We start from the raw sequence: 19,251 nt of genomic DNA on the forward strand, positions 1-19,251 counted from the left end.
TTAGTTTGTATCTGGCAGCAGAATTCACTCTGCCTTTCATGGTACCTAGACAATGGATAGCCTTGTTTTCTGTTACAGTAAAATGTTGATTTGCCTGAACCAAGGAAACAAAAACCAGAATAAGCAAATTCCTCGAATGCAATAGATAGAACTAATAAATCAGCTGTTAGAAGGAGCTTACCTTAATATTTCTTTACAACCTCCAGGAGACGTGATGCCAAATCACACCCAGCCCCACCTCCTAATTCTCTTTTATCTATGGCAACTGCCCTGCGTCATGAAAACAGATGCTCCCAATAAAACATCTTTGGTCATCAAAGGTTGTTATCTCCGGTCTGCTCTATTTATTACAGTAACAAAATGCCTAGTACATCATATAAATTAAAGTAAATTAACTAGAACAAATCACCGCATGAGTTTTGTGTTTAGCAACTTCCTTTTTGCTTATTAGGATATAATCATTCAGAAATGGAAGTGACTAAACTCTCACATATAATATCTAGCTGTCTATCTATATATATCCCCCAGGCACATCCTAAAAATACATCAGGCAGTTTACACTAGGTGACAGATTACACATCTTCACATATGGTAAAACGACAAAGATCATTTTGCTGAATAATAATAGCAACAGCTAATTTATTTAAATCCCCTATGTAGCAATTTTCACTAACCAGAAAAAAATTTACATTGAAAGAAAAAAATCCTTACAAGCCAAAATAGATGCCACAAATTTCTAGTACCACAGAAACTTTACACGCCTAAGCTCATGCTGCTTATAGGTGAGTCCCTCAATTTTAATCACTACCTCTTTCAGTTTATACAGAATATTAACCTATTTGATTATAAGATTTTTCCACTCAGCACAGATCAGAGGCTATAAGACATATATTGAGTAGGAAAAGGTTGCATTTTTAAAAGTGAGAGCTCTAACAGACATGAGCTGGGATGAATGATAGTTTGACAGTATGGCAGGAGACAGGGACACTTTAAAAAACCAGACTCAAGGCTGCAAAAACATACAGTTTGCTTGCTTTTCCAGCCTCTTGGGAATTACTGGTTTAGAGTTCAATGTAGATTTTAGAGTAAAAAGCAAGGTTTTCATGCTTAAAGATAAATGCCAGCTATCTGGAAAATTAATTTATTCCACAATAAAGTCAGATAACCCAACCATTACTGTTCTTCATTTAGGTAGGACTCTGTACCTGTGAATATTTCAAAATACTTTATTTTACCTTCCATCATTTTATCACATTGCTTTGAAAGTCAATGGTTTGGTTACACTGGATATTTCCTAGAAGGAAGTAAAACACATGAATTTTAATTTAGGTTGTTTGATTCAAGGCTCTTTTAACTACAGGAAACATGTGTATACTAAAATTAGTCAAGGGGAAAGAAATTTCATTGATTGTTATTGTTTTTAAAGTGTGGCAGAGTGAGCTAAAGATTCTACGTTTGCCAGACACCCACAGTATAAAGGAAAAAACCTAGCTATTAGGGAAATGTCATTTGGCATCATGGGCTGAAAGAAAAAGGGAAAGTTGTTTGATATACTCCAAGGCAGGAGAGGTGAATACTTTTAGCATAAGAAGAACTAGGTTTTACTTTGCCAAAACTAGAGTCTTGTTCTCCAGTGAGAAGAAGATACATTTCTCATGTGCACCATCTGGATACACTGGAGAGATAATCTTCATCCTCATGAAGGTAAAATCGTGTGTGTGTGTGTGTTTAATGCTCCCTCATCCTTTCTACCTCCCAAGGAAAGTCAGTAGACATTGAGGAAGAGCAGTGAAGAGGAAACCAACTAGTGACACAGAGCAACAGTCCCTAACCTTTTCCATCAGGGATTCATTTCATGGAAGACAATTTTTCCACGAACAGGGTGGGCAGGGGAGAAGGAGGATCATCAGGCATTGGATTCTTATAAGGAACATGCAACCCAGATCCCTCACATGCACAGTTCACAATAGGATTTGTGCTCCTATGAGAATCTAATGACCCCACTGATCTGGCAGAAGACAAGCTCCACTCTCCTGCCACTTACCTCCTGTGGTATGCCCAGTTCCTAACAGGCCATGGACCAGTACTGGTCCACAACCCCGGGGGTTGAAAACTCCTGATATAGAGGGCTTCCAAGGGTGTAATATCTTCAAACTTTAAGATGATTCTAACACAGAGATAATTCAGTAGGAAATGGAAATCCCAGAGGACATAAATAAAGTAGGGACAGGATGTCATGAAGAGAGAGGTTCAAGGAAGAGATTCTTGGGAAATAAGAACAAAGATGCAAGGAATAAAGGAGAAACGTAGTAAAATCTTTCATCCTTCTCCTTCTTACCTCACCCCTCACCAAAAAACATATATTCGTATATTCAGTATGACTTTAGAATAGTTACCTATATTTCATCAGTAAAGCAGGCAAGGTGACATCCAAACAGGTAAGGCTGGCCCTCCCCTCCATGGGCAGTGGCCCCTGGCAGCACCTCACGGGTGAGCATGGACTGCCCACTCACAGATGATGATCCAGATCCAGAAATATAGGCAAACTAGGTTTTTCCCAACTCTTCTCTCCTTGAAGGATAGGAATACCTTGGAGGGTAGTTCTCTTTGCAAGGAAAAGAGTCTACAACGTGGAGGTATATTCAGATATATGTGCAATTGGGCTGTCTAAAATAACTGCAATATGTGTGCAATTGGTGAGCCTTAAGTTTTTTTCCTCTCATCTCCAGAGTTGGGAGGATCATAAAATAATGGGATGTTTTTTTCAATTTGTAGTTTGATCTAATTTAACATGCACAGATTACCTTTTGAATCTAAATGTCACAAACAGAGTTATGGAAATCCAGACAAAGATGAAAATTCTGATGCTTTGTGTTTTTCAACGCTTGGGGTGAGGTGAGGGGAAGTGTAGATAGCTGGTTTTCCTAAACAGCTGCAAGTGAATCAGTTAGCTGCTCAAAGCTAATCTCACATTTTTCTCCCTCCCCTCCCCTGCCTCTTCCCTTCCCCTTCCCCCTCCTCTCCCCTACCAACATCATTCTAATATGGTTATCAAATGAAGCCTTTTAGAATCACGATAGCCCTATCACTAGCTGACCTTAGTCTGACTCCTTGCATCCCAAGCGCCATTCTCACAACAGGACTTTCCATTTAGCTTGCCTGGGAAAGAATGTGAGCTGGCCAGGCAACGCGGATATCCACTCTTCCCAGCAGTGGTCGTTCTTATTGTCAATTTATAAATTAGCATTTTGATGTATATCCTTTAGACCTTTGGGAGTTGGTGGGTGTGAGTCATCGTCTCTGAATCTGATCAACTCTGGAGCATTGATAACGTCAACTTCTAGAGTTGTGGGAGTGAGGGACTGACTCTCAACTGTTGTGAATTAATCACAGTAAATGCTTCTTGAGGCCTCAGTCCCATCTTCAGTCTCCATAGCATGCTGTTTACACTCCTGCTTGACACCTACTTTATGTTATCTTGCATTAGGCTCAATTGCATACCCGTCTGTCTTCCTTTGCTGTTGGAGTGTAAACTCCCCAAGGCAGGGACTATATTGGTCCCTGTATTTGCAATAGTACTAGCATAATATCTGTGCTCAGAAGGTGTGCAATAAATGAGTGTTTGCTGTGTGTGTTTGGTTGTTTTTGAAGTTCTATTTTTGAAATGAAATACACCAGTTTTCTCTAGCATGTTGAGCATATTTTATCATGGTATCATTAGGAGAGCATCTTACAATAACTTATGGGTAAGTCTCTTCAGAGACAAAATTATTTTTATAGGGTTTTCCTGAAGGTATCAGTCAGCTTTTAAAATTTCACAGATGTCTTTGATTTGCTTTAAATAGGTTGTAATAATTTAAGTGGAGAAATTGAAAGCAGGGACTATTTCCATGTACTTGGTTTTGTTTTCAAAATAGTTTATAAAAACATATATCTTATAAAAGATATGGAGTAGATACAAAATAATCTTTATAAGTCAAGACTTATGATACAATGAACATCTATGCACCCAGCACTCGAGTTACAAATAGTGCATCAATATTATCTCTGAGATCCTATATGCCCCTTCCCTATCCCATCTCCCTCCTTCTCCTACACGGAACCCAGAATCATGAGTCACATGGTTGCTTAATTAAAAAGTAAATATAAAAACAAAATCTAAACACTCTTGACCCTTATGAACACAATTGGCAAAACTTTAAAAGTTGATTTGTTTGATTTTAGGATTTTTATGCATTTTGAGAGAAACAAGAAGAAAACACAGTTTCATGGGATTTTTTTTTAGGATTCACCCCCAAAACAGGGTGACAGGAGGAGATCCTGGTGCCTTTAGAGATGACCTGTTATCTTATACAAGAGGAAATATGTGAGTGGGAATGAAGGAAGGTTAGGTACAGACTTAAGAAACACAGGTCTTAGAATTTGTTCTGTAGAGCTACATCAAGTAAAGCAGTTCATGGGACGACTGTCTCTAAAGTAGGGGAATAACTATCAGGACACAAAATAGGGATATATTCTCCCTGAACTGGTATCGAGATGATGTAACTGGTATCGAGATGATGTAACCCGGGAGATTCTCCCGGGTTATGTTAGGTTATAGATTAGTGAAAAAATTAGCAAACAAGGCTCTAGTTCTGGCTGGGTTTTGGAATATTCCTGTTCTGGGAAATAGGAAAACACTTACCTCTAAAATCGAATGTATGCCAACTGGTTACATTATTGTAAGACACAAAATGTATTTAGCTTCCTTTAAAAAAAAATGAAATGAATGGTTTTCCTTTAGAAAACACATTCATTCATTCATTAAGTCATTATTTTTAGTGGATTGTTTGTGTGTGTGTGTATGCAATATTCTTAAATCCCAGCCCAGAGGATAGCAGTCAATGCTGGTAGGTTGTGGAAAAAAAACACATTACCGTAATGGATTTCAGCAACCTTCTTCAAAAGGGGGCATTGTAATGATTCTGTGGGCTGTTGCGGTGTTATCTTGAAAGTACAGTAATGGAAGTCCATGAGGCTGAAGGGCTGTGGTTAGACACATTAGGTTCCAGGAAAAAGGCTGCTAGTCGGTAAAAAAGAACCTCAATCGGAGTTTGCTGCCTTCTGTGTTATGCCCCAGAAATTAAATAAAATTGGTTTAAGACTTTGAAGCAGCAAAGTCTGTTGCGCTTCAAACAAGGCTTTGTTTGAGGGGAATCGTTGGCTTATTACTAACACATTTACCCAGCACCCAGAAAATGGTAAAGAACAGTGAAACCCAGATTTGGAGAGAAACGGTCTCAGAATCACATGCCGGGTGAAGTGGTGCCTGGATCAGAATTATGCTCTCTAGAGCTGCTCTTACTATCTCCAAAATGAGAGGTGATGGATTGGTGACATTTTAAGCAAATTGAATTTCATAACTTATGGATTCATGGACTTGTGGCAGGGATCTTATCTGTGTAATTCCTCTGGTTTGTAAGACCTCTGGACTCTAATTGTCCTCCACCCTGCGTATTACTCATTATTAAAAATGACTTGTGCCTGTAGCCATAAAATGGACTGTACAATGAGAAGTGACATTTAGAAAATTGTGCTTGGATTAAATGGAACTTCCTGAAGTCCAGAAGTATCCTGCTCATGGAAAGTGACATCTGCCTGATTTCTTTGAGCCTGTGTGGCAAGTACTGATTTATATACTCTCACCTGTCGCATGACAAGCACTGGGAATGGAAAGATGGATGCCAGTAGTCGTAACACTGCCACTGAAACCTGTGGCAATGTTCCCTCTAAAGTTCCAAGACAATGCTATTTTTTTCCCGGTAAAATAAAGTAGGATATGCTTCATTTTTCAACTTTTTTAGAACTGTAAGAAAATATCTTCCAGTTTCTGGTTCCTATATTCCTCATTCCAGTTTGTGTAAACAATTTATCATCTCTTGGATTAGCTCCCTGGGAACAAACACTCTGGTTAGTTTTTGATTTAGGAGAAAGACTATATCACTGATTTTTTTAAAGGCAAGCCTGTTTATCTCCTTCCCTGATTAACATGCCTTGATGGGTCCTTATTGGCATTAGGGGAAGACGCAAAATCATTGATGTGATCTCTATGCACCTGCCAGTCTCTCCAGTCCCACAGTCCACTAGACACTGGCCTTTCTGGATCCTGGAAAGCCCGACTCTTTCTTGCCTCAGGGCTTTCACATATCCATCTGTTGGGAGGTATCGATCAGAAGGTAGTCTATTGTATTGGCAGAAGGAAATACAGGCTGTGGGCACTAACTCCAAGAAACACACTGGGGGCAAAAAAGTTAAAAATGAGGAATAGAAGACCACAGAAAAAATTAATGTTTTGGCAACTGCCAGAGTGACATGAGTCAGGACAACAGCTGACATTCAGCCAGATGAAGTAGAGCCCGTTTAGGCTGAAGTTGAGATGCTACTTGCTTGCCCAGGTATAGCCCTCTCCTGTAAGTGGTGTTTGGTTAGAAATGCCATATGCAGTGAGGAAACCAGCCATCAAACAGCAAACTTATAAACCTGAAATACGCCTTCAAAACTGCAGGATCTCTTACTGAGATGGTGGTAATCCACGAATAAACCAGTCATTCCAGTCTCCATGTCGCCCCGCTGGATCTGAGGGCGGCATTGCTGGTAGGTGGTGACCTCAGGACTGGAAACTAATTTAATACGGTGACTTCTGTAAATTAGACCGGCTTCCTAGCCCTGTGATGAGTTCATTGCTGCAACTAGAGGGCTACGGAAGATTGGGGAAGGGAAGGCACACCCCCAGCCTAGGAACTCTTCCTCCATCCCTCTCCCCCCTCCCCGTGGCCCCAGCACCTTCCACAGGCTAAGGCACCACGTTCTCCCTTCACGTTCGTCAAACTGTTTCCCATCTTCTTACTCTTTTGGTGATAGTACTTGCTATTCACTTTCCTAGAACTTATCATGGTTTTCCCAGGGTGTGTATGTGTGTGCTGTCTGCCTCTTTCCCTGCAGGAGACATGTTTAGTAGGGCCCGACCTCACCTGTCTCACTTCCTATGAATCCACAACACTCAGTACCACACCTGTCACAAAGTAAATGTTCAGCAGTGAAAAAGCAGATTCTGGTTACATCAGTTTAAAATTTACCAAAAGCAGAAAAATCCAACTCAAAGTGGTTTAAGCAAAAAGGAAAATTCACGGACTTGTATAACTGAAAGTTCCAGAGGGATGCTGGCTTTTTAATGTAATTCAATTTAACTTTTTTATTTTAAAGATGTAGGGTACAATTCAGGATTAGGTATATAGGTGGTCTCCTACAGGTAAAGTGTGAGCCTCCTTTTGGTCCCCCACTTTGCCTGGTTTGAGATCAGGTATCCTTATTGATGCTATGCCCGCACCCCCAAATGCCAGTAGTATCTCGCTACTGCCAATCCCTTTCTTATAGCATTATGGTAAATGTTCAGGGTCCACTTATGAGTGAGAACATGTGGTAGGTACTCTGTCCTCTGTTTCTGTGATAGATCACTGAGTATGATAGACTCTAAGTCTATTCAAATTACTGCGAAGCCCATATGTTTGTCCTTTATGACTGTGTAATATTCCATTGTTTACATGTACCACATTTTAAAAAATTCAGTCCAGTTTGAATAGGCAGCATGCTTGGCTCCTGTTTTTGTTATTGTGAATAGTGCTGCAATAAACACAGGTGTGCAGGGATCTTTTTTGCAAAATGATTTGAGTTCCTCCAGGCATATTCCCAGTAAAGGAATTGCTGGGTCATATGGAAGGTCAAAGTCTAGTTCTTTTAAACATTGCCACACTGTTTTCCAAAGAGGTTGCACTAGTTTGCATTCCGATCAAAGTGTTGAAGTGTTTCTTTTTCTCCGCATCCTCTCCAGCATCTGTTGTTTGTTTTATTAATGATGGCCATTCTTACTGGGGTTAGGCGGTACCTCAATGTTGTTTTGATTTGCATTTCTCTGATGATTAGTGAGGCTGAGCACTTTTTCATGTGTCCATTGGCTGCCCATATATCTTCTTTTGAGAAGTGTCTATTGATGTCTTTTGCCCACTTTTTAATGGGGCGGTTTGTTTTTGTCCTTTTGGCACATTTGAGTTCCTTGTATATCCTGGGTGTTAGGTCTTTGTCAGATATACAGTTGGCAAATATTTTTTCCCATCCTGTGGGCTGGGGATGCTGGCTTTGGACATATTTCACAGGCAATTCAGATGATGTCGCCAAGAGCCTGGTTTCTCTGTGTCTCTGCTCTGCCTTCTGTGGTCCTGCTTTCATCAGTCCCTGCTCTTCTAGTCTCTTACTTTAAGTTGTTGTTGTATTAAATGTAGAAAAAAGGGCATCAGCAGCTCCAGACCACATACCTTACACCTCACAGTCTAGGTGGTCAGGCATCCAAAAGAGGTTTTCTTGTAGTGGCTTCTACAAAAGTAAGACTGCATCTGCTCACCAGAAGCCGCAGCATATAAATATCTGGCTCTCATTGGCTTTGATTTTGTTAAACACAGGTCCATAAGTCAATAGTGTTGCCAAAAAGATGAGCTGTGGTAATTGAATTAAACTAATCTGGGTTCATCTCTGAATAGTCAGGTTGGGCTCATCCTATTCAAATGACAAGGTTAAGAATGGGAGAGGAATGGGTTCTCAGAGCAAATTCCATGGCCAGGTGTTGGACGGGCAGCAGGCAGGTGTCTGCTATATGGTGAAGCATGAAAAACACTCATTTCATATTTTCTTACTTTTTGTCTCATACCTACTTTTCCAATGGACAGTGTGATTCCTGGTCCACCATTTTACCAAGACATTTGACACCTGTGCATGTCACTGCTGCTGACTGCTAGCCCCGTTGCAGACCCACAGCCCCACCTGGACTGGGTTTCTTGGACTCATGTTGACATCATGCAGGAGGTGAGAGCCTGGAAAAGCAAGGAAACAGTCAGTCACCCTAAGTTTTAACTTAGTGTCCAGGGCCCAGCCTTAACTTCTTTTTATAACCTGACTATGACCTTTGGTTGTTCTGATGAGTGAACATCTACCTCCTTCCTGGGTTGTGGTTCTACTTTTTTGTGTGCTATGGTAACAGCATTTCATAGCTTGCCCTGTGCTAGGCTTTTAAAAAAGTTTTTATTTTATTATTTATTTATCTTTTAATTGACAAATTATGAACGATATTTATTATACTTATTGATGTTTTGATAGATGTATACATTGTGGAATGATTAAATCAAACTAATTAACATATCATCTCACATGCTTGCCATTTTTGTGATGACAACATTTAAAATCTACTGTCTTAGCAATTTTCAAGTACATTATATATTATTACTAACTAGAGTCACCATGCTGTACAGTAGATTTTCAGAGCTTATTCCTCCTGTTTAACTGAAACATTGTAGCCTTTAACCATCATCTCTCCATTCCCCATCCCCACCCTACCCCATCCCGGATAACCACCTTTCTACTCTCTGCCTCTATGAGTTCAATTTTTTAAGATTCCACATGTAAGTGAGATTATGCAGTATTTGTCTTTCTGTGCCTGACTTATTTCACTAGGCATAATGTCTTTTAGTTTCATCCATGTTATCACAAACGTCAGGATATCCTTCTTTTTAAGGCTGGATAGTATTCCAACATGTATAAATGCTATATTTTCTCTCTTCATCCGTCCATTGATGGACACTTAGGTTGACTGAATAAACCTGCAATGACCGTTGGAGGGCAGACATCTCTTCAATACACTGATTTCATTTCCTTTGGATATATCCCCAGTAGTGGGATGGCTGGATTATGTGATAGTTCTACTTTTAATTTTTTGAGAAAACTTAACACTGTCTTTCAAAATGACTGTACTAATTTATATTCCCACAAAACAGTATACAAGGGTTCTTGCTTTCTCTGCATTCTCTCCGACACTTGTAATCTTTTGTCCTTTTCATAATAGCCATTCCACCAGGTGTGAGGTAATATCTCACTGTGGTTTTAACTTGCACTTTTGTTAAGATTAGTCATATTGGACATCTTTTCATACACATATTGGCCTTTCATATGTCTTCTTTGAAGAAATGTTGTTCAAATCCTTTCCTCATATTTTAATGGAGTTATTTGTCTTTTTGCTACTGAGTTGTTTCAGTTCCTTATATATTTTTAGATATTTACTCATTATTTGGTATATGTTTTGCAAATATTTTCTCTCATTCAGTAGGTTATTTCTTCATGCTTTTGATGATTTCCTTTGCTATGCAGAAGGCTTTTAGTATGATGCAATTTCATTTGTCTATTTTTGCTTTTGTTGCATGTGATTTGGGGATCATATCCAAAAAGTGCCAGATCATGTCAAGAAGCTTTTACCTTATGTTTTATTCTAGTAGTTTGCAGTTTTCAGGCCTTATATTTACATTTTTAATCTTTTTTGAGTTGATCCTTATATAAAAGGTAAGATGATTGTCCATTTTTATTATTCTTTAGATAGATATCCAGTCTTCCCAATGCCATTTATTTGAAGAATTGAAGAGGTTATCCTCTCCCAATTGTGTGTCCTTGGTTCCTTTGTCAAAGATCGACTGACTCTAAATGCATGGATTTATTTCTGGACTCTGTATTCTCTTCTATTAGTCTATAAGTGTGTTTTGTTTCAGTACCATGCTGTTTTGATTATTATTGTAGTAGATTTTGAGATCAGGTAGTATGATACCTCTGGCTTTGTTCTTTATGCTAAAGATTCCTGTGACTATTTGAAGTCTTTTGTGAGTCTATGTGAATTTTAGGATTTTTTTTTTTATTTCTGTAAAAACTGTCATTGAAATTTGGATAGGAATTGCATTAAACCTATAGATTGCTTTAGGTAATATGGACAATTTTATGGCATTAATTCTTCCAATCCATGAACACAGATATCTTCCTATTTATTTGTGTTTTCTTCAATTTCTTTCTTTCTTTTTTTTTTTTTTTGAGTTGGAGTATCACTCTGTCACCCAGACTGCTGGGTGACAGACTGTCACCCAGACTGCTCAACCTGCTGGGCTCCAGCGATCCTTCTGCCTCAGCCTTCCATGTAGCTGGAACTACAGGCGCACGTTACCACACCTGGTTGATTTTTTATTTACTGTAGAGATGAGGTCTCGCTGCCCAGGCAGGTCTCGAACCCGTGGGCTCAGGCAATCCACTCACCTCAGCCTCCCAAAGCGCGGGATTACAGGCTGAGCCACCGAGCCTGGCTTCTTCAATTTCTTTCATCAATGTTTTATAGTTTCCAGTGTATAGGTCTTTTACCTCCTTGGTTAAATTTACCCCTAAATATTATTTTTTCTGATGTTATTGGAAATGGGATTTAAAATTTTTTTAATAGTTCATTGTCAATGTATAGAAATGCGACTTATTTTTTATAAGTTTTGTGTTGAGGCTTTTGTCTAGCAACCTATATAATACTCTGGCCTTTCTAGAACTGGGATCTTGCCTCACTCTTGTAAGTGTCCTTAAAAGTTGAGGACTTGCTACCATCAGACACAGATTTTGAGTCTAAAACTGAAGTTCCAGCTTGGTTTAACACATAAACAACTATATGTTACAATGGTATTTGATGAGAGACCTTTAGAAGAAAAGCATCTGATTACTAGTTTTAATAAGATAAGCAACAGACAGGTATGACATTTGCATGTCCCAGTTGCTTCTAGACCAGTGATCCCCAACCTTTTTGGCATCAGGGACCAGTTTCATGGAAAACAATTTTCCCCTTTTTGATTTCCATAAGGAGCCCTCACTTGGGCAGTTCACAATAAGGTTCCTCTTCCTGTGGGAAGCCAACACCACACTGATCTGACAGGAGATGCAGCTCCACCCAGCCGCTGCTTACTTCTTGCTATGCAGTCCAGTTCCTAACAGGCCATGGGGCAATACTGGTCTGCTGCCTGGGGATTGGGGACTCCTGTTCTAGAGCATATCAATAAAGAGCACCTTAGCGGGGAGTGGCCTAAAGTCTTATTTAGAACATTCATATTTCATTTCTTGTTCATATGAATGATTTCTTCTTTTTAATATTGATTGATTCATATTTAATCTTTTTAATATTAATTGATTCATATGTAACCTTTAACTGGGAGGCTTGTGATAAACATAAGTCTTGTAAAGATACTTGTCATCATAAATTGCATATATTTGCAAAATCTACAGACTGCTTATTATAGGTGAATAAATTTATTTACATAGAAAGCAAATCACTTGTGATAATCCACAAGTCTGTCAAAGGACTCTCCTGTTTTGTGTAAGTTGATTAACCCACTGCTCTATAAAGCTCATGTAGGTTAGCTGCGAGGCACAAGTGTTTTTAAACACTTTTGGCCTGGCCTTCAGGAGGACTGCTTGAGAGAAAGGGCTTGCAGCAGGTTCTATCATAAATAGCACCGTGACCACTGACTCCCTACTTATTTGTCTATCTTCACCTCCAAAGAGTTCCTGCCTGATGTTTCCTATCACTGGGCTTTACCACCTGCTGGAACCATAGGTCTTTCTGCAACTTCCATTGCCTTTTATATCAGCCCCCACTGAAGGGTTCGATCCTGCCTACTAAGCTCCACTTTCTGCCTGCCCTCGCTGGGCCTATTCCTCTAGGTGTGCACCCAGTCCATCCCCATCCTCTTACAGTCTTTTGTCTCACCTCGGTAATTAATGGCAGGTGGTCTAATCATGAGAAGCAGAAAATGTCATATTTCTCTTTTAAAAAAAAACTCAAAGTGTAACCTAAATTAGGCTGCCTTTTGTAGCTGTGTGGTTTTTAGCTAATTTTCTTTTCATAGGTCAAAAGAAACTGAATTGAGAAGCCACTCAATTGAAACACACATTGTTACCCACCCTTCTGCAGAGACTGATGACTCCTAGGTCATTTGCTGTCAAACTTCTGGGGGGCACATGTTCAGCTGAAGAGTTATTAAAATCCTGGGCTCTCTCCACAGACAATGGTAGGTGTCATGTGGGATGTGAGAGTTTTCTTTTATATGAACTTTCCTTGTTATTCTGTTGCAAGTAGTCTGGGGTCCACACGTTAAGATATATTGCTTGCCGGGCTCGGTGGCTCAGCCTGTAATCCCGCGCCTTTGGGAGGCTGAGGTGAGTGGATTGCCTGAGCCCGCAGGTTCGAGACCCGCCTGGGCAGTGAGACCTCATCTCTACAATAAATCAAAAAATCAGCCGGGCGTGGTAGCGCATGCCTGTAATTCCGACTACTCGGAAGGCTGAGGCAGAAGGATCGCCGGAGCCCAGCAGGCGAGGCTGTGGTGGCCAGGAGCAGCCACTGCACTCCAGTCTGGGCGACAGAGTGAGACTCCAACTCAAAAAAAAAAAAAAAGATATATTACTATGGTGAGTTAGAGAAATTCACCAGAGCTCTTTCTGTTGTTTAAGGCAGAAAAATATGTCATGTAGACAAATCTCTATTTTTGATTGAAAGACAGATCAAGGGGGAGAAAAACATCTTCTCAGAGATACCAGGCATTGCTCTGGTATCTTATAGAGACTGGTGTTACCATGCAGTTGTTTAGTTATCAAGTAAGAAAAACTCTCAATTGGCTTATTACCCGATGGGATGACAAAGTCTCATTGTCCTTAATAAAAATCAAAGATTTTACTTCCCTGTTCACATGATTAATTCCTGATATAACCTGGCTTGCTGCCAATACAGTTCCTTTATTAGATAAAAGATTTTTTAAAAAAGATAATTTTCTACTTTCGTTCTAATTTCAAATCACTTTGTAAAGTTTCTGGGATATTCCAATTTGTTGACTCCAGAAATGGTACTTAGGCACTGCTGTCCATCCATCCATCCATCCATCCATCCATCCATCCATCCATCCATCCATCCTTATGTTCATTCACATGCTTATTGAACATCTATTTTGAGCCAAATTCTGCATTAGTTAGACGTGAAAAATTCTCCACGAATAAAAGTGGTGATGTAATTTTGATTAGCACAGGGAATTAAAAACAGAAAGTATTCCAAAAATTAGGAGCTGACAAGGTCAGAGTAGAGTAGGAAAATGAAGATTAGTAGTACTTTTGAAAGATTCTTAGATAAAGTGATATTTAAGCTGTGATTTTGAGAAGGAATGAGTAGGAGTTAGGCTAATGAGGAGGGGGAAATCTGTGTGCTTGATGTGGGAAGAAGCCAGGCCTGTTCAAGGACCAGAGTGAAGAAAGTCATTGAGGGAACTGGAGGGAGTCGAGAGATGAAGCAGGAGTAGTGGAGGGAAACAATTCCCCAGAGCCACAAGTATTACGGCCAAGTTCAGATGCAGTGAGACAGCACTGAGCAGCTCAAGATGAGGAATGGCAGAGCAGTGTTTTCTTTTAACAAGGACAGATAAGCCACTGTGTGGAGACTGGACTGGCAGGGGAAGAGTAGCAACAATGAATACAGGAGAGGAGTTAGGAAGCCATTACAGTAGTCTGGGTGAGCAGTGGTTGTATGGTGGTGATAGTGGAATTGGGCAGAGTGGACCTGAGAAATAATCTTGAACCTGGTCATATATTAGACACAGAGGCAAGAGTCAGGGAGGTGTGACAGAGTTCTTCAGGTTACTGGCTCGAGCAGCTGAGTGAAGAATGGGCATTTTACTGAAGACAGAGACACCGATGAAAGAGAAGGATTTGTGTAGGGAATCCGCCACATAGCTAGCTCCTGTTGAGAGCGTATCATCCAAGCAGAGTTGTCAAGTAAGCCACATAGAATTGTGGTAAAGAGTCAAGCATGGCTGGGCACAGTGGCTCAAGCCTGTAATTCCAGCACTTTGGTAGGCTGAGGCAAGAGGATTTCCTGAGCTCAAGGGTTTGAGACGAACCTGGGCAACTTGATGAGATCCTGTCTCTACAACAAATCAAAAAATAAGCCAGGCATGGTAGCACCCACCTGTAGCTCCAGCTACTTAGAAGACTGAGGCAGAAAGACTGCCTGAGCCCAGCAGGATGAGGCTGTGGTGACTGTGAGCATACCACTTCACTCCAGCCTGGGTGACAGAGTGGTCCAACTCAAAAAAAGAAAAGAAAAGAAAAAAAGAGTCAAGCACGCAGACACAAATTTGGGAGGCATCAGTGGCGACATGAGTACTGAAGTTGTGGGACTAGGCAGACACTCCTTGGAAGTGAGTAGAGATGGGGAAGCCATTAGATACGTTGCTGAGAAGGGGAGGATCAGACCAGAGAACACAGGGAGGGACTGGCCTCTGAGAGAAGAAGGGTGTTTTTGCAAATATCAAAAAGGAAAGGGGGAGAGATGAAGATGCAGGGGAATTCAGAGGAATATTTTTTAGTAGGAAGTTGAGGAATGTTTAATGGATTCTATTTTCTCTGTGAGGTCAGAGGCAAAGTTATCAGCTGACAGTAAGGAAGATGGGCATAAGATTGGAGGCTGGAGGAGAGAAGAAAGGGCTGAAAAGTATTGCCTTGAGGACACATGCCAGCATTCCCATTTGCCTTCTTTCCCACGACTGCCAGGTCCTCCTGGAGCTGACAGCAACACTTTTATGGACACATTTGAAAGGTGTGTGTTAATTTAGCCTAGTATTTTCTTTCTTCCTTTTTTTTTAAAATTCAGGGTCTTATTCTCCCTCCAGGCTGGAGTATAGTGGCATGATCATGGCTCACCACAGCCTCAACCTCCTGGGCTCAGGTGATCCTTCCGCTTCAACCTCCCAAATAGCTGGGACTACAGGTGCACGCCATCACATCTCACTAATTTTTTGATTTTTTGTAGGGCAACGTCTTGCTATGTTGCCTAGGTTGATCTTGAACTCCTAGGCTCAAACAGTCCTCCTGCCTCACCCCCACAAAGTGCTAGAATTACAGGTATGACACACTGCACTTGGGCATATTTTCAATATTTTACAAGGCATATATATTTTTAAGAAACTCCGAATGTTTCACTGACTAGAATACTTTCATGACAATTCAAGATTATAAAACACTAAATTTTGAGGTACTAACAGATAATTGTCCATCTGGAGTGTGCATACATTTCTGTTCTTGCTGAAAACACTTGCCCTGAGAAAGTGGCTTTTGAATTTAGACTGAGCAAGACAAAGTGCCTGCAAAAGTCCCAGTGCAGGCTTTGAAGTAGGCAGGGGGGTCAACCCATCTTTACTGACCATAATGATTGAATTTCTATTTAAATAATGGCCTATGGAACAAAATCTGTGAAAAACTTCCCTCTAATGTAAAATTTTACCAAAGACTATTGGTAGCAACACAACTACCCCTACAGTTTGGTCCTCTCAGCATCTTTTCAAACTGAGGAGGTCAATAGTGAATACTTGATGGTTCTGTGTAACAGCTGCTCATAACCAGTCATGATGGGAACTGATTTGAAGCCAAGCTTGGTAAGTGGGATTAATGTCGTCATCTCTGTTTTTCCATCCCTAGTGCACATTTAACCACATTATCTCTTTCTCTCTTGATTTTATTTACTCATTAGCTGTGTTGTAATGAAGACTCCACAGTGACTAATTCTTCGGGCTCACAAGGTTGAGATACATCGGTGCTGGTACAAGGCAGTGGGACATGGTAGCCTCTCTTCTCTCTCGAGTGGCCACCAGACTGGTACAGACTGACAGTCTTCAATCTAAACACAAGGAAAAGCCCCCTCACAAGCTGTTGAATAAAATACCCCAGGAGAGATTCCGGAGAGATCCGCCCTGACCCTTTAGAGCAGTGAGCTCTGGAGAAGTTCTGAATAGACACTGGAGGATGGAACTTACTGAAGGTGAATTCATGGAAAACTACTCAGGGATGGAGAACCCACCTTTCTTTTCTTTTCCTACACAGTTATTTTTTTTTTTGTCTTCTACCACTCACCTTCTCCAACCTGTTGTGAGCGAGAGAATCTTAACTTCCTGTGTTATTCTTCTTCTTCTGTGTATTTTCCTTTGTTTTTCTTCACTGCAGAGTCCACAAATTCACCCCAATCTTCCACATCTTTCAATGTTTGCTTCTCTTCATATCTTTAGATCTGGTATTTGTTATTCTCCCTGGGCACACACTTCACTCACTCTTTTTTTGATTTTTTTTTTTGTGGAGATGAGGTCTCACTAAGTTGCCCATGCTGGCCTCGAACTCCTAGTCTTAGGCGATCCTCCTGCCTCAGCCTCCCAAAGTGTTAGGATTACAGGTATGAGCCACCACACCTGGCCCATCATTCATTCTATTATCACTCTTCTTATTCCTCACAAAGATCTTGAAACACCCAAATCTCTTTTCAGTATTTTCACCAAGATCTTGGTTCCCCCAAGGTGGAAAAGCACCTTAGGCTATCTGAATTAGCTTACTTGATATGTTAAAATATCAAAGAGTATTTGCTTTTTTAGAAAGAGAACCACATTAAAAGAAACTCACAGCAATAAATTCTGGTGGAATTTCATGTATTTTGATCATGGGATTTTCCTAGGATGGTATGATCTGCCCACGTGCAAGATTTAAACTTGCCACGTTCAAACACTCAGTTCCTGTTTTCTTAAACACTTGCTGGGCAAACTACATGAGTCTTGGACCACATTGTGTCCCTCTTCCCAGGGACAGGCCCTCTCAGTCTTGCCTAGTGTAGGAAGAATCTCATGGAGAGTAGAAGGCACTGGTGTGGAAACCTGACCGCACCGTTCTGGCCCTAACCCACCATGGCTGCCACGTGGCATCTGTCAGTCTCATATTCTTTACCTTTTACTGGGGATGACACCTAGTACACTTCTTACAAGTGGTATTGGACTCCAGGGTACTTACCAAACTCTTTGTAAAAATTTTTTTTTTTTGAGTTGGAGTCTCACTCTGTTGGCCACACTGGAGTGCAGTGAAACGCTCCCGGCCACCGCAGCCTCAACCTGCTGGGTTCCAGCGATCCACCTCAGCCTTCCAAGTAGCCAGAACTACAGGTGCGTGCTACCATGTCCAGTTAATTTTTGATTTATTGTAGAGACAAGGTCTTGCCAAGTTGCCCGGGTGGGTCTGGAACCTGTGGAGTCAGGCAATCCACTCGCCTCGGCCTCCCAAAGTGCTGGGATTACAGGCTGATCCACTGAGCCCGACCAAGTGTCTTTGGCTCTTGATGAGAAATTTAAGAACTGTTCTGTTTTCATCCTTTTATGTACATTTCCCCCCAGTGCCTAGTACAGCGTAAGCACGTTGTGAGGACTCAAAACATTTTTTTAAGTAAGTAAATTCAATTTAGTAATGTTTGTGGAGATAGTCTACAAAGAATACCTTTTTTTCTAGGTGCAGTGGGAATGCCAAAATGAGTAAGAATTTAAGATCTGTTGGAGAGGTAGCCAGGAAAACAACATCACAGATCAGAGGACAAAAGTGAGATTGTGGAAATGCTGAAGAATCAGGGGAGGAAAGATCAGTCACAACAGGAGAAATCTGGAAGGTGTTCCTTGAGAAGGTGCATTTAAACTAGCCTTGAGAGAAGGGAAGAAGCTCAGGCTGGGGAACCAGACTCAAAGGAGGAAGAGCCTCCCTGCTGGCTCTGGGAGGAAGGGATCAAGTGGAATTGAGCTGATTTGTACCAAATAATACCCTTAGCAGAAACTTGAAGCTTTGTCATTCATAATTAATAGACTAAGAATCAGAAGTCTCTCTTTGATCAGATTTCAGAGTTCAAGAGCTAATAAATAATTCATTGTCTCTAAGTGTTATCTTCATCTGTAAGTTTTTTCCTAGATCTTGGACACGCATAATGGAACAATAATAATTACGTTTTTAATAATTTTCATAAGAGAGATAAGGCAGGTTGGGGTGCTCTTTCTGCTCAGAATAAGAGAAAGGAATGTATAATTTGGTTCTTATAATTTGGCTCATTATTTAAAAATACAGAGTCCCATATGGGTTGGAAATGTCAAACTGTGTCAAAGAAGTTAACATCCCCAGGCCTTCTACCCACGATGGAATTACTGTTCTTGGTGGTGAGGGAAGAGGACTCATTACAGCTTCTGTCCTGTACCCCTCCCCCCCGCACCCAGGTCTGAGCCAAGCCAGGACCTAGGCTAGGGCTCTGGGAGGACAAGAACCTCTCTGCCTCCAGATGGGGGAACTGAGAGGTGTGATTTCTGCTCTAGAGCTCTCTGCAGAATCGAGATGGGCCCAGGACTTCCCTGAAACCACCCTTGCTGGCCTTGGCCCCTTCTTACCCCTTTCTCTTCTCTTCTGGCTGCCTTTTTTACCCCTTTCTCTGCTGATACTACATCCTCAGTAAGTTATCTGGGTCTGAATTCTAGGACCAGGGTCTGTTCATTATTGCCG

This window comes from Carlito syrichta, unplaced genomic scaffold, assembly GCF_000164805.1.
Source record: "Carlito syrichta isolate Samal-C Ts95f unplaced genomic scaffold, Tarsius_syrichta-2.0.1 Scaffold304336, whole genome shotgun sequence".
Lineage (NCBI taxonomy): Eukaryota > Metazoa > Chordata > Mammalia > Primates > Tarsiidae > Carlito > Carlito syrichta.